Source organism: Tasmannia lanceolata, unplaced genomic scaffold (assembly GCF_043159265.1).
Source record: "Tasmannia lanceolata isolate RefF3 unplaced genomic scaffold, GAP_Taslan_0.1 ptg000002l, whole genome shotgun sequence".
NCBI lineage: Eukaryota > Viridiplantae > Streptophyta > Magnoliopsida > Canellales > Winteraceae > Tasmannia > Tasmannia lanceolata.
Window position 1 is genome coordinate 28877722 of NW_027518679.1, and position 13102 is coordinate 28890823.

General features: G+C 35.7%; 1 long non-coding RNA gene across 2 annotated transcripts; it reads left to right on the top strand.

Annotated features, from left to right (window-relative positions):
• Window positions 1-337: 337 nt before the first annotated feature.
• On the top strand, window positions 338-10464 carry LOC143883665 (uncharacterized). Of its 2 annotated transcripts, none has more exons than XR_013252471.1 (4): window positions 338-1393; window positions 3640-3772; window positions 4889-5144; window positions 10192-10464. It is a non-coding gene; the product is annotated as an uncharacterized LOC143883665 (long non-coding RNA). The 2 variants fall into 2 exon arrangements; XR_013252474.1 differs by having other exon boundaries at window positions 339-1393; window positions 3640-3738.
• Window positions 10465-13102: the final 2638 nt, after the last annotated feature.

The window sequence follows — 13102 nt, forward strand, 5'->3', positions numbered from 1 at the left end:
AGAGAGAGAGAGGCGGTGGGGATTGAATGTGAAGCGTTGCCCAAGACTCCCATAATTGCAATTTTACAAAGCTATCACGGCTACTTAAATCTACTACTATAAGCTGGGAGGAAAAGCCGAGGCTGATTTTCCTGAAAATTCTGTTGAATTTACACCTCAGCTGAAACAGGTAAATGCCTCATATGCCCTCAAATTCACACTTTTCTGAGTTTTAAATACCCCATGTGCCCTCAGATTACACGCAGCTTCTGTGTATACATCAGAGATATTTTTGGCATCAGAGATATTTTTGGCAATAGCCATATCTCTTCAGATACGTGGGGGAGAGAAACGCTTCAAAGGCCGTAATCCCTCCTCCCTCTTTCTTTTGAAATTTCTTCTCTGCTCATCTCTCAAAATTTCTATTCCCCTCTTCTCTTCTGTTCATTAGTAAGCCAGGCAACTGCTTCGTCTCCCTCTTGCCTTCAATCGACATGTGTTTAGGTCGGCTACAATGGATCCCGCTAGCAATTTCGCCCTCTTTCTATTCTTACATTTCAAAGCTCCAGCTAGAAATTTGGCCCTCTTTCTATTCTTACCTTTCAAAGCTAGAAATTTTCCCCTCTTTCATTTCTTAGCTTTCAAAGAAAGATTCATAAAAGGCTTTTCCCTTGTTTCAAATTTTCTTTGGGATTTAATCTTTATCTGTCTGTGTTCGAATTTTCTTTGGGCTTTATCTTTATCTCTTTCTCCATGGTTAGGGTTTTGATTCTCTTTAGCGTTTATCTTCATTTTTACAGTTTTGATTCCCTTTACAGTTTTATGTACATGACTAAGGTTCTGCTGTGAAAGAAATAGGGTTTTAATGGCTACGGTTTAGGCTGTTTTTTTTTAATCCAACTCTAAAGGAAAAAAAACAACGAGTCACACTGTGCTTCTGATCTCCTTTCTTCCCCTTTCTCTTATTCAATTTTAGGATTTTCCGATCTTTTTTTCCTCCTCTTTCTTCAATTTTTGGGTTTTTTTTATCTGGGTATTTGTTTTTTCTAAAGAATACATGGATACCTAAAGTGGCATTTTCATCTTCTCTGTGTGTAACTTGATTGAGAAATTAGACATGGTATTTTTCGTATCTTTGCCAATGAGAACACTCAGGCCTCAACCCACACCAAAAATCAAACCGAGTTGCAACCCTACTTTCATACATATTGATCGTTGTTGTAGCTCTCTATCACATTCGGATTTTGGTTATTCCATACATGTCCGTGCAATGTGGAGCATTAGAAGAATCTGAATAGTTTGAAATTAAAATGCCAACTGGGTAATTTATATCAAGCTTATTTCGCCCATGACATTCAACTGCAATATCTGAGATATAGCTACTCCGTTAAGAGGGATCTATAACTTCTAGAAGGTAATTTTTGTACCCCAAGCCTCATTTAACTTCTAATTTTCTCAGTTATTTTCATTAGGGAAAAAAAATCCCAATGTCTCCTTTCTTGAAGGCATTCTTCTTCATATATTTTTAGCGTTAGAGTGTTAATCTCGGGCCTCTGTTTTGTTTAATCAAAATTATGTTTCCTGTTTGGTTTTCTATGGTTTGCAGATCAGTAAAGGTTGAAAAATGGATTTAGATGAACTGTTAGTTAGGGTATTAGAGTTTTATATCTCAAAGATAATCTCCTTCTGTTGGATCAATTTCACCCCATATCAGTAATCCATTTCTTTGCCTTTTCCTTAGATACTTAATGCTCAAGCGCATGCTTTTGTTGAATCATCTTATTCGGCAAGATCAATTCCAGTCCACATTAGTAGTAGTAACCTATTTCGTTGTTTTTCTATCAGATACTTAATGCTCAAGTAGCTGATTTTATTGAAGCATTTTTAGTGAAAAATTGTGTTTTCTGAAGTGTTAGATCATCTATTCATTTGTCGGTCCCAAATCAACTGAAGACCATGGTCGCTATGTGATTGAAACACAATTTAGACAAGGCACAAAAAAAAATTTTTTGGCATGACAGTGCTATGGGTGGGTAGTTTCTCGGAATGTGACAGTGAGGTGAAAAGGAAAGCCTCCATTTTAGACAATTTATGAAATAGGAATGAAGATGGAGTTCACTTTTTTCTAGGTTTTAGGAGTAGATATCTCCACATGTAGCGACAGAGAGTTCTTTGAAGTTAATTTTGCATGAATCCATTTCACAGCCCTCTTTTTCAAGAGAACTGCGGCCTCATATACGGATTTGTTGATTGCTTTGAATTCAGCCTTTCAATTAATATAGTGTTTTGGCCAAGCCTAAAAGTCTAATGTTTGGTTTTTTAGCTGTTTGTACTAATCATTATTGGAAGTTTGGTTCGCGAGGACCTTTTCTATCACATAACTTTGCAGTTTTGGCAAAGTGTTTTCCTTATTTGTATGGATTTCTTTGGTGGCTAATTTTGGTACAATGACAAATTGATGAAGCTATTCTAGTATGTTTCTGTATCATCAATGACCTTAATGCCTCTCTCACGTTTGAAAAGAAGACCATGCTTTGGATTGTAGGGATTTTTACCTTATTTTGCAACTTAATAACAAAGACCAGGGATCAATAAGTTGTTGTCACTACTCTTCTATTTCCTGAAATGCCCATGTTTTTACTTGCTCCATCTCTATTTCTCTCTCAGTTGTTGAACCATTTTAAAGGCACTTCACCCAAAACAATCTAACCACCTGTGAATGTAACTTTTCTTCCCTTTTCTTTTATTTCAGCTAATTGGTGTTCTGTTTCTTTGCAATTTCATATGCATTGGACTTTTCTCTCTACAATCCAACCACCACCTCTTCCTTTGCCTTTAAAAAGAAAGGAGAGGAGGTCAAAGATTTAACCCATGGAAATTATTGGTGCATATCATGGGCATTTTCTTTTTCTCTCAATCCATCAGCTTTCCCCTTTCACGATAGAATGATAATTCTTTAATTTTTCTTTCAATACATAGCTTCTTCAGAATGTTTTCATTTACTTCAACAATTGTTGAAGAGAATTATTTTTCATTTCAATGTTTATATGATTGTTTCTCTAATGTCCTCTGATAGATTTAATGGGATTTTATATTTCTTCTTTTCAGGCATGTAGTTAATTTTTCTTCTCTTTTAGTTTCGAAAATGAAATGGTATTAAGCATGAGAATTGTATGAAATAAAACATGATTAGTAGATCTGCTTATCTATTGAATTCTTTCAGCGTCTACTTAGTGAAAAATTGTTTTAGCGAGGCGAATATCTATGGCTTCCTATTGGGTTTTATAAAAGACTTTGATGGATATAGACTCCCCTTTTGAATGGCTTCTTTTATGTGTATCTTCAAGTAGCACACCAGGTCTTTTCTTTTATTGAAAGTTTTTTTTTTTACAAATATTAATTGAAAGCTTTTGTGTTAATGGCTGCTTTTTGTGTGTAGCTTCAAGTAGCTCAATACGTCTCTTTTATTTGTTGATTTTTTTTTTTGACAAATATTAATGGAAAGATTTTGAAAGGGCATTTTCTACATGCCTCTTTTTGTCTCTTTTCCTATACAAAATGTTAATATGTGTACTGTTCATTCTAATTCTGACTGATTTTTTATACCTGTCTTAACAAATTATAGGATCTTATTCCGTGCCATTGGTCTACAATTTTCAGGCACACTCATGGATTCAATTCTTCTAGGATCTTATTTTGTCTTCTCTCCAACTGAAGCTTAATTGTTCGATAACAAATCAGCAAATGAAAAGATGAATGGTGGGATCTGAGGATTAGCAGCTTAATTGTAACGGTTATGGGATAAATCAAATCATATTAGTAGGGAATAGGGATCAACATTTCATTGTGATTTTATTTCTACTCTGTAACTTTTTTTGTTGACCTGCTCTATTTTTTCCTTTTCTATACTGAACTGCAAAAAGAAACAGAACATTGTGGCAAATAATAAGACAATGGAGGTATATTTTTAATCCATTTCCTTATGCTTATTTTTAGAAAATTAGTAATTTTCTTGATTTTCTATTTGCTAAAGAAATCTCGACGTCTGTCTGTATTTTTTCATATCTAATCAAAATATAAAAAAAACATGAAATATCAGAAATATTTTTCTTTTCCAAGTAAATCTGAGTAAGCTAGACTACCAACTATTCTTGAACATGTATGGCCTCACCCTCTTGAACACGTATATGTATTTCTTTGGATTTGAAGCCCAATGTGGACAGTGTTCAACAGCTTCATTGATGATAGTGCATTTGTTTTGCTGTGGTTGTGAATCAAGTGTTTTGTGTGAGTAAAAGAGAGATCAGGGAGCTTCATTTGTTATTGGTTTTTTTTTCCTTTTTGATACCTTGGATTTCTCACTTTCGGTTTGGGTCAATGGTGTGGAAGAGTCAAAATGCCATTTTGGTTTTTAATTTTTATTTCTTATTTTTATTTTGGCTGCTTTGCTTCTATTCTGTTTTTTTACAACTGTTAAGTTGTGCATTCTTAACTTCTCAAAGAGTCAATTGTACATTTTATACATTTTTCAGGTTCGGATTTAGTGGTTTGTTCTTTTGTCATTAGGTTTGGGCATTAAGTGTTATCTTTGTGATGTTCCTACAAGATTTGTAGCAAAGTTTGACCATTAATACCACATTATGATAATCCATATGCTGCCACCTATACCACATTATCTTTGTGATGTTCCTGCAAGATTTGTAGTAAAGGTTGGCCATTGATACCACATTATGCTAATCCATATGCTGCCATGTATTCAAATGGATGGGTTTATGCTCAGCCTTCAATGCCTATTCCAAGTTTAGCGTCTTTTTGAATAAAAGCTTCTCTATAGTTATTGCTGATTAAAACATGAACCTATATTTGTGCTGAAATGCTCTGATGCTCAAACAACTTTTTATACATGCAGTTATCAAATGCACCTGGCTATGGAATTACATCATCTGCTACAACAAGCGACACTGTGGTGCTTTTAACTCTTTTATTATTATTTGAACCCCTTCGTGATGTGGTGCAATCCCAAACAAAAAGGAGGTGGATCTTGGTGAGAACTTCACTAGGCCGGCTGACGACATCAATTCCTTGACTGAATTTTCTGCAGGATGCAAGTTTGCTAGCTGTTTGATGTTCTTCCAGTGATGATTTGATTGATTTTAATGGGATTCGTGAGTACCTCATCTTAGCATTTGTTTTATTACAAGGCTTTTTCAATCTAGCACATTTACCGGGAGAAAAAAAAAAGGATAGATTTATGGAGAAACTGAAAAGATTTTTAAGGGCGAACATTTCATTACATAGGTTCAAACCACTTGCCTTCCTGGTTGCAACAACAAAGGACAATCATAGCGTGGAAGTAGAGCTTTACTTAGGGCCTGTTTGTTTCAAGTAAATTTATCATCATCAATCTTTTTTAATCAAATCTAGAAGAAATGAAGAAAATCAGCATGTTGATACATCAAGTGTAAGCCCAATGGTTCCCACCTTGGCAATTCCCATCTTATTTTGATGATTCCAATACACAAGTGATTTATGATCACTAATGTGTTTGATTGTCTAAGTTGTAGATCACATTGGTGCTAAGACAAGATTGCTTGGATTGAGGCCAAGAAGATCTCATTGAACCACATTATGAAGGCCAAAGACATCGGAGATCCAAGACGAATGAAGACTTGAAGAATCGCATTGAAGATCAAAGTCAATTTAGTTTGTATAAGATCCAATCTTAATTTATATTTTAAGAGGCATAAATAAGTTAATCTCACACACCCTAAAATGTTTAAAGAGATTGTCCTTGTGGTGTTCCAACACCTTGGAACCCTCATAGCAATTCCAACTTGGTTGAGAGTTGGAAGCCCAAAGAAACAGAATTGAAAATCTGCTGCTGATAGACTTCTCGGAACTCCGAAAAATGGTCAAGTAGAAATTTTCCATCTTCTGTTTGTATTCCCGGAACTCCGAGAGAAATTCTTGGAACTCCGAGAATTTCTCGAACCTCCGAGAAATATTCTCGGAACTCCGAGAACACTATAATGGTAAAAAAAATAGCCGTTGGTAATTTTGCTGGAATTACCACTATGCCCTTGAACAGTCATATTTGGGTTTTTCTATAAATATGGGCATTCCAAACCCCCCAAAAATCAATTCTAACACTCTAAAAACTTACTTGAAGATCTTAAGAGTGATTCAAACTTGTGTAGGCCTCTCATCCTCTAAGATTAGGATTTGGATCAATAGGCTCAATTTGTACATCTTCCACAAAGTTGTAAACCCTTGTGAGGGATTGTTTTTAGTTATTTCTTTCTTTATCAAGATTGTATTTGGGCAAGTGTTCGGAGAAGCGTAGGCCACTTTCCGTGGTGAAGATTGCCACCAAGGTTAAAGGCATTCGGAATTGTAATCGGCATTGATCTTCGCCGAAGTTAAGAAGATCACATAGTGAAGCCATCAACGGGTTTGGTTGGTGGAGTGGAGTAGGCCTCGCGTTTTGAGGACCGAACCACTTTAAATCTCGAGTGCACTCTCTCTTAAACTCTTCCTCTTTATTTGCATTGCACCTTTAGAATTAACTTGTGTGCTTGAATTTCATTGTTGATCTCTTAATCTTCTAAATTAGGTTTGAGTTTTCAAAAAGTTAAAACTTGATAGCAAACTAATAATTCTCACTCCTCATTGTTGCCATTTCGGGACCACCCTTGGATTTTCACTTGGTATCAGAGCCTTGGCTCTTAAAAGATTTTCTTTTCTTAAAATCTTTGGTAAATTTTTTTTTAAATTTCAAAACAAGGGAAAGATCATTAGATCTTTGGCAACTTTTTTAATTTGTGAAATGGCAAATACAAATGGAACCGGACTTCCGGAGGGCCATTCCACAACTAGACCTCCTTTCTTTAATGGGTCCAACTATGGACATTGGAAGACAAGGATGCGCATCTATCTTCTTTCGATAGATGTGGAATTTTGGCACATTGTTGAAAATGGATACATGTTGCCTTCCAAACCATTTGAAGAATGGAATGTTATAGAGAAAAAGCATGCAAATTTAAATTACAAAGCCATAAATTCTTTTTTTTGCGCCCTATCTACGGAGGAGTTTAATAGAGTAGCTTTTTTTGATTCCGCCAAGGTTATTTGGGATACACTTGCCGTTACCCATGAGGGAACATCACAAGTTAAAGATTTCAAAATAAACTTGTTAAAGAGCAAATATGAAATGTTTAGAATGGATCAAAATGAAAGTATTTCAGAAATGTATACCCGATTTTCTAAAATTTCTAATGAATTAGCTAATCTTGGTAAATCTTATCCTACTGATGAGCTTGTGAGTAAGTTGCTTAGGTCACTTCCTCCACATTGGGATCCAAAAGTCACCGCCATTCAAGAATCAAAGGATCTCAAGGCGCTAACTATGGAAGAGCTCGTAGGATCTCTCATCACCCATGAGATGCTCCTCACTAGCCAACAAGAGGAGAAGAAGCCAAAAGAGAAAGAAAAAGAAAGTCGATCTCTAGCTCTAAAGGTCTCCAAGGTAAAAGCAGACTCATCATCCTCAAGTGAGGCGTATAGTGATGAGGAAGAAGCTTTAAGAAAATTTAAAAGCTTATGGAGAAAGAAGCATAAAAAGGATAAAAAGAAGAAGAAAGAAGAAAGTGATGTTGAGGGAGTTATAAGGTGTTACAATTGCAAGAAGACGGGACACAAAAGACCGGAGTGTCCACTTCTCAAGTCATCTTCCTCTAAGTACAAGGGAAAAAAGGATTGGAAGAAGCATAAGGCTCTTGCAGCCGGTTGGGATGCTTTGAGCACTTCGGGACAAAGCTCAAGTGAAGGGGAAGCAAAAAAGGATGATCTTTGCCTCATGGCACTCTCCCATGAAGTTGAGGTAAATTCTAACCTCTCTTATAATTCATCAAGTAGTGATAGTGAAAAAATATCTTATGATGAATTGTGCTCAACCTTGCATTCTCAAATTTCAAAAAATAAAGTTCTTAAAAAATCTATTTCTAAATTAGAAAATGAACTTGATATTTTGAAAATTGAGTCAACTTCTTCCATATCTAAATCTCAAGCACAAATTGAAAATTTTAAACTTGAGATTGAAACCCTTAAGGGTTGTTTGGATGAGAAAACTTGCCAACGTCAAAATGTGGCAAGATCTTCCAAATCTTATGAAGATGACACTAATGATTTTTTAAATCAGTTAACCCATCTTCATAATGAAAATGAAAGGTTAAGATTATGTCTCCATGGATTCCTAAATGGTGATAAAATTATTGACATAATCTTAAAGAAGGCTAGTCATAGACCTAATCATGCATTTTATGATAGGACTAGCTTATCCAACCCTCATGTTAGATGCCATTATTGTGGAATAAATGGTCATTACCAATTCCAATCTGCATCTAAGATTAGGGATTGCGGTGGAACCAAGAAAGCTTGGGTTCCCAAAGCTCCCATATGATTCTCTTCATATGTGCTTAGCTTAGGGGCTTATGCTAAATTTTGAATATCTTTTTATAGTTAGATTAATATGCCCTCTTGTATTGAATTATTTTTCTAAATAGGGGGAGTTCTAGGTTTGTCTTTTTCCTTGAAAAAGGGGGAGCTTAAAAATTGTAAATTTTATCCCTCTGTTTTTCTTTTACCCCAATCTTTTTGATTGATGCCAAAGAGGGAGAGAATTCTAGTGTAAGGAAAAATATATGTGCTTTAATTGGAAAATCTCTTGTGCTTGTCATCATCAAAAAGGGGGAGATTGTAAGCCCAATGGTTCCCACCTTGGCAATTCCCATCTTATTTTGATGATTCCAATACACAAGTGATTTATGATCACTAATGTGTTTGATTGTCTAAGTTGTAGATCACATTGGTGCTAAGACAAGATTGCTTGGATTGAGGCCAAGAAGATCTCATTGAACCACATTATGAAGGCTAAAGACATCGGAGATCCAAGACGAATGAAGACTTGAAGAATCGCATTGAAGGTCGAAGTCAATTTAGTTTGTATAAGATCCAATCTTAATTTAGATTTTAAGAGGCATAAATAAGTTAATCTCACACACCCTAAAATGTTTAAAGAGATTGTCCTTGTGGTGTTCCAACACCTTGGAACCCTCATAGCAATCCCAACTTGGTTGAGAGTTGGAAGCCCAAAGAAACAGAATTGAAAATCTGCTGCTGATAAGCTTCTCGGAACTCCGAGAAATGGTCAAGTAGAAATTTTCCATCTTCTGTTTGTATTCCCGGAACTCCGAGAGAAATTCTCGGAACTCCGAGAACACTATAACGGTAAGAAAAATAGCCGTTGGTAATTTTGCTGGAATTACCACTATGCCCTTGAACAGTCATATTTGGGTTTTTCTATAAATATGGGCATTCCAAACCCCCCAAAAATCAATTCTAACACTCTAAAAACTTACTTGAAGATCCTAAGAGTGATTCAAACTTGTGTAGGCCTCTCATCCTCTAAGATTAGGATTTGGATCAATAGGCTCAATTTGTACATCTTCCACAAAGTTGTAAACCCTTGTGAGGGATTGTTTTTAGTTATTTCTTTCTTTATCAAGATTGTATTTGGGCAAGTGTTCGGAGAAGCGTAGCCCACTCTCCGTGGTGAAGATTGCCACCAAGGTTAAAGGCATTCGGAATTGTAATCGGCATTGATCTTCGCCGAAGTTAAGAAGATCACATAGTGAAGCCATCAACGGGTTTGGTTGGTGGAGTGGGGTAGGCCTCGCTTTTTGAGGACCGAATCACTTTAAATCTCGGGTGCACTCTCTCTTAAACTATTGCTCTTTATTTGCATTGCACCTTTAGATTTAACTTGTGTTCTTGAATTTCATTGTTGATCTCTTAATCTTCTAAATTAGGTTTGAGTTTTCAAAAGGTTAAAACTTGATAGCAACCTAATAATTCTCACTCCTCATTGTTGCCATTTCGGGACCACCCTCGGATTTTCATCAAGCTGCATCAATATTATTTCCATCCTTTGGGATTGGACTTATCCTCAAGCCAGGGACAAATAGCAGTCCCATAGAACCTCCTTGAATGGAACAACTATTTTGAGTAGGATGTTATTTCTTTAGTTATAATTTATAATTTTTTTTGCCATATTTCTATGCACAGGCTGTATTTCCAAATTGCATATTTGTTATGAATGTATCTTTTTTTTCAAATAAAGAAATCTTAAAGCAAACTTTTCGTTGTTGTAATCAGTTGAAGAAATGAAGAAAATCAGCATGATGATAGATCAAGCTGCATCAATAATATTTCCAATGTTTGGGATTGGACTTACCCTCAAGGTAGGGACAAATAGTAGTCTCATAGAAACTCCTTGAATGTAACAACTGTTTGGAGTAGGATGTTAGTTCTTTAGTTTTAATTTATAAATTTTTTTGCCATGTTCCTAGGCAGATGACGTATTTCCAAATTGCATATTTGTTATGAATGTATCTTTCTTTTAAATAAAGAAGTCTTCTTTTCTTTCTTCATTTGGATTGGATTTTTGGTTTACATTGTTCCTTGGGGTTGCAATGAGGGGGGCTAAAGAAGAATTTTACAGAAAAGTGGCATGGTGACATACTTATTCCATTGTCTTCATCTCCACGGAATGGGTTTTCTGACAACAGCTGATGTTCACACCCTATTCCAAGTTCTATCCTTTTTAAATTGAGCCATGAATATATCCTTTATCTTTTGCCAAATTAATCAATTCATCGTATTAATTGAGCCGTTGGAAAGTTGATGGTTGTTATAGATGGGATTCAATGAGTTTTCTTGCTAACTGAGGCAAAGGATAAGTTTTTTGCTATTGAGGAATGAGTTATCTTCCACATGTTGTTCTCTTTGTCATTGTATTTAAATCCTGCTTTCCTTTCCTCTGCCATGCTGTATGAGTATAAGATGAATTGTTATATTGTTGAGGTCATTTACATTCTTTATTCAGGTCATTTACATTCTTTTATTGGAAAAAACTATTGAAATGCCTTTGATTTTAAAACCCCGATGAATTTGGAAGAGTATCTTACTATTAAGAGAAAAAGATAAAATGAGTATTTTTCTAATCAATTTCTTTTACGTATTATTTTGCTATTTCCTATTCTTTTTCCATGTTTCTTATCGAGAGTTGCACTTCTTTACAAATACTTTAGAAAATATGTATTCCCATTATTTACCTCATTTATTTTTAGAATCATTTACTTTTCTTTGTCGTGCCGTGTATCGCACGGCGGGTCTTTACTAGTTAGTAATTAATTCGGTATTTAATTCTGGGAAGCTGTGGGTGTGACACGTGGCACAACCTCAGCTTCCCACATTCAGCTTTATATATAGGATTGGTTCAAAAACATTTAGTAAACAATGGTCAAATAAACAAGAAGAACAAAAAAAAATGCATTTAATACGTTTAAAATCGGGAAGTGATATATCCACCCCTTTCAATTACTGGGGACACCCAGAGCTAGTGTATCGATGACTAAAGTGGGGCTGAAGTACTTGATGTCAGAAGAATTCAAGGGACCTGATTGCCATGTACACTGGCACTGGGGTTGTCCCCGGTAATCAAAAGGGGCTGATATATCACTTCCCTTAAAATTTTATCATTTACAAAATACTGTACAGCTAAAATTGGAAAGTTGGTACACTGCGAACAATCAAAACGTGTTTTTCTTTTCGAAAAAGAAGGTTGCTAGCAAAATGGTAATCTCTTTTGGCAAAAAAGACAAGAGCCTTGCTCATGACACGTGGGCAAGAAAACAAAGAAGGGGGGCAAATTCCCACAAAAGTGAAAAATCAATTTGAAATTGACCAAATCATTGGTCAATTTCACCATTTTCTTATTTTCTAAACGGGATCCTGTTTTAGAAGTGTTTTCCTTTGGAAAAAAACATTTGGGATTCGCTAAGGTCCATCGCAAAAGGCTTTTCGTGGCCAGTCTGTTGCACTTCAGACCAGCCACCTCGTGAATGGAGACGTGAATGGAGACAAACAGCTGTTGTCTCCATTCACGAGGTGGCTGGTCTGAAGTGCAACAGACCAGCCGCAAGAAGACCTTTGCGATGGACGCTAGGAATTCCCAAAACATTTTACTAAGATTCCGGCCTTCTAGATGGGTGACAAAACGGGAACCCAGTAAGGAGGAAAAGACAAGAGGTCTCTAGTGACACGTGGGTAATAAGACAAGGAGGGTATGAATCCCCACAGAAGCAAAAAATCAATTTGAAATTGACAAAATCTTAGGTCGATCTCAATCATCTTCTCTATTTTCTAAATGGGATCCTGTTTTGAAGTGTTTTCCTTTGGAAAAAATCTCGTTTAAGATGAAGTTTTGCTAACTATGGGTCCAACTATGTGTTATTTTGCCTGCATGCACTACCAATCTTCTAGAAACATATTATTGAGAATTCCATCCTTCCAGATGAGTAACACTGGAAGAGATTGGTTTGACAACTTAGGAATGATGCTTTCTCTCACTGTCTCTTTCTATATCTCTCTTTTTGTCTGTGGGCCAAAAATTTGTCATTCAAACATCACTAATGTCCTTACATAGAGAGACAAGCATGAAAACCTTCCTATAAATACTAGCAATACTTCATAAAATCGATCAAACAATTGAGAACATCTCTCACTCTCTCTAGAGATGGGTTTTGTTGGCATATTTCAAGTGGTTTTGGTAGTGTTGCTGATCTCAAGGCTGTGGAAACTCTTCAAAGTTCTCTTATGGAGGCCTTATTCCTTAACAAAATCATTTGCGAAGCAAGGAGTAAGAGGACCCCAATACTCATTGGATCTATATTGGGGACTTTCGCATATTTGAATCTATATTTGCATTTGAATCTATATTAATTTGCATTGTTAATAATTAGCATTTGAATCTAAACCATATGTTGTACACACTTATTTTGGCCACATTTGTGGTGTAGCTACTATGTGGGCCGTATTTCGTATGTTAGGACTATCACAATTATGTTTTGCATGATGCCATTCTCTGGGTCTTATCTTTGTTACATCTTAAAAACCGAAGGTTTTATGATCTGATTTAAGTTTTGATGTGTTCTTTGAAATTATAAATTTTCGAGTCTTCTTTCAAATGGCTCTGGTTTCATAATTTTGGATTTCAGATGATTAT